General features: G+C 46.1%; 1 pseudogene; it reads right to left on the reverse strand.

Annotated features, from left to right (window-relative positions):
• Positions 1-1486: 1486 nt before the first annotated feature.
• LOC116944360 (procathepsin L pseudogene) lies at positions 1487-2897 on the reverse strand (annotated as a pseudogene).
• Positions 2898-3745: the final 848 nt, after the last annotated feature.

Here is a 3745-nt window from a genome sequence, read left to right on the forward strand (position 1 = left end):
ATTCATAATTTCCCTCTTTAATATTTTGTTTTGGACTGTACTTCTAATTGCATAAGTTACCAACCGATCCATCAATACGAATTAACCCTTGGAACCTTCGCCACGGAGCTATGCTCCCGGGGAGGAATCGTGCTAAACCGATTTTCTGATCATACAATCTTATTCACGAACTAATTAATTAATCTCCCGTGAGATAACACGTTCCGCCGCATACCCTCACACTAAGCCATTTCGGTAATCTTATAGTCTGTCCGGTGGATCTGTTGTTACATTTATGCCTTTGGAAATAATAACTGTTTGATTGTCTTTTTATATGAATACCGTTGCATGTTAATCAATCGCCTGTGATAATGTGCTGACCATTTCAAGCATAATGATCGTTCATATTATAATGTATAAGCTTTTGTGTAGCATAGCATTTGCATGTCCTGACTCTCTCTCTCACTAACAGCAATCGCTTTATGCGGGGTGCATGTGTTATCAAAGTGAAATCGTACAGTCGTTGATGATACTGTCTTGATACCGTGTGGATACCGTGTTGAAGTTCCGAGATTGAGAGTTCACATACATATTATAGTTAAGGTTTAATTAGAAAATAAATTGATTAATACAGAAGTGGTCGTGTGATTCTTTCCTGAAATTTTTGCATAAGATCTGTATCCTGCGACGAGATAGGAACTCGGGAACCTAAACTATAAACACACCAATCCACACTCATTAAACTAAAGCGAACGATATGAACATGGGACCTAAAATATGAACACTCGAGGAGTGTTAAAGCGAGAATCATTGTATTATGCTGATCAATAATACGAAGTTAGACAACGAGGCCGAATTGACACTAGCGTAACTGCACACGATTGATTGCGTTATACTGATTGATAACCCCACCTCGTCAACGAGGCGGGGCCTGATTATCATAAAGGCTATCATTAACACAACCACACCCACTCGTATAAATTAATACGATCACCTCTCTAATTAGCATAGATCTACGCATAATTACACGAATTAACATAATTTTGGAATAATTATGCAAATTTCGAATTTCATTTCATTTTAATTATTTTTCATCAATTTTCCCAAACCCACATATACAACACCACCCATATGCGAAGAGTGAGGAGGATTCAAGATACATGTGCAGCCTTGGTCACTTAGGTATTTTCCTACCGAATCATCTTCAATATTTTCCGTATTGATCTTAAGCTCTTTACATGCGCCAGTGAAATTGGTTCCACAATCAGAACGGAGTTGCTTGGCCGGCCCTCTGATGGTGAAGAATCTCCGGAGTGCATTTATAATGCTCGAAGAGTCCATGGACTCGATGACTTCGATGTGCACTGCTCGCGTACCCATGCAGGTGAACAGCACCGCCCAACGTTTGCTGTTTGCGAGCCCTCCTCTGGTGCGGTGGGAGATGACTGTCCATGGTCCAAACACGTCGATCCCTACAGAGGTGAAGGGAGGTTCCATACTGAGTCGATCAGCTGGGAGGTCTGCCATTTTCTGTTCTTTTTGTTTTCCACATAGCTTCCGACACCTGACACACTTGTGGATTGTGCTGGTGATGTACCTCTGAGTCAATGCCACTGTTCTTCTTGATTTAGGAAAAGGCCAAGTCCATGAGTCCTCCACCACAGCCGTTTTTCCCTCAGCAGAAGAGCAGTCCACCAGGTTTTGCTCACTCAGCGACACAAGCACTCCCGTCTTGCGCTTGTGCTGCCCTTCGAGGGAGCCCATGGTGCTGAATGCCCAGCAAGAACTGCATTCGCCCTGGTCCTTGACGTCGGTGGCATAGTCCTGCTTCCTCCAGTCGACGGACTCGGGAACCTTGAAGAAGGTGGGCTCCATGAACATGGCACCATGGGAGGCCTTGCTGGTGCCGTTTCAGCCCGTGAGGCCCAGCATGGTATGCTGGAACTCCTCCCTAGTCATGTCACCAAAGCTGTTCATGCCCAAGCACCAGGTGTGCTTGACCACGCAGTGCTCAAGGTTGTGCACTGCGATCTTCTTGAGGTTCTTCCCCCAAATCATCCTCCTCCAGCCCTCCTCCTTCTGGTCGTAGGCCTTACCGTGGAACTCCTTCCAGGATTCCCACTCGGACGACAGCTCCGGGTCGAGAAACGGAGAGGTCACGGCCAGAGCGACCACTGCCATGACCACCAGCAGTGACAAGCAGCAGCTTCATCTTTGTCTTCTTCCCGTCAGTCAGGACTGACTTGATGAAACGTGGAGGAACAAAATCCAGCGAAGACAGTGGATGTACAAGTGAAGCCGTGGTAAGCGTGGTGGTTTCTTCGTAAGTCTGCATGGTACAACCTCGACTTCTCTCTTCGAGTTTCTCTTTCATCGTGAAGTGGTTGGAGCATGGCTTGAAGGACGACGTGCGTCCATTCGTGAGCACACTTGTTCTGAATGTGCTAATGCGGTCTGCTTTGTGTGTCCCAATGAGACAGACATCACCTACGATGACCCATCCTAGGGTAAGTCTCTGGGCATAGGGAGCGTCGTGAGGTCCATTGCATTGATCGTGAACCTTGTGGACTCTCAGCATGTCCCTGCCAAGCAGAAGTAACATATGTGCCCCGTGATCCAATGGCGGGATGAACTCTGCTTTGAGTTTCAGGTGTGGGTGGTGATGTACAACTTCGGGCGTGGGAATCTCGCTCCTGTCGTCCAGTATCTCGTTGCACTCTATCACCATAGGAAGGGTTAGCTTTATGGTGCTATCTATGGTTTCCACCATGAGGCCGCTCTCTTCATCCTACTGTCTCCATCAGTCCTGAGCATTTTCTGAGCGTTTATGGAAAGGAATTCCCACATACACTTAGCTGATCAAAGAACTCTGACCTTGCCAAAGACTTGTTGCTGTGATCATCCATCATGGCATACATCCTTACTGCTCTTTCAGGATGTCCTTTGGGATAAACTCGGATGAGGCAAATCTTTGAGCAAGATTTTCCTTTGAAGCCTTCTCCACAGACGTCTGTGCATTTGGTTGTGACTGACGAAGTGGATGTGGCGGTCTTAGTGCTACTGGGTTTGGAGTAAAATGTGTGCAGAGCAGTTGCGTGTTTGTCGCTGCCACATTCCTCGCACTTGATATCTGCCTTGCAATTCCTTTCAAGATGGTTTGTAGAAGCACAGCATTTGAAGCACACTCCAAACTCTTTCAGCATATCATTCTGCTCTTCCAATGGCTTTCTCCTGAACTCAAGGCATTTCTGGAGGGAGTGAGGTTTATCATGCAATGGACATTTCCTTTCTGGATCTTCTATCTTTTTCTTTGTGATGGTTGCCTGGACGAAGTTTACGAATATCGTAGGAGAGACCTCAGTCTTGTGTACGGAAATTGGCACTCTCGCTGTTCCTCATCTCGCCGTTGCTCTTTCGATTTCTGGGAGATCAGGACTGGAGATCCCCGTGGTGCCAAACATGAAACTCGAGTCATTTCTAGTCCTCGCCAGGTTGTGGATACAATTTGAGAAAAACGAGAACGGGGGGAATGCAACCTGATGCTCTGACTTGTATCTTGAACTCTCTGTTCTCCATTTCTCCTGCATGTCGAATGGCAATTTCTCTACGAATGGGGTTCACTCCATGGTAGGTATTCAAGAAAATGAAACCTGGTAAGTAGGGGTCAGCCTAGGCTGATTCAAGCTCCATCAGAAGATCTCCAAGCTCTCGTAACCTTTTATTGTTTCGACCAGAGATTTTTGGAAAGTTCTGCAACTTCTTGAAG

The sequence above is a fragment of the Petromyzon marinus genome, chromosome 21, assembly GCF_048934315.1.
Source record: "Petromyzon marinus isolate PM22_M1 ecotype Great Lakes invasive population chromosome 21, UKy_Petmar_22M1.pri1.0, whole genome shotgun sequence".
NCBI lineage: Eukaryota > Metazoa > Chordata > Hyperoartia > Petromyzontiformes > Petromyzontidae > Petromyzon > Petromyzon marinus.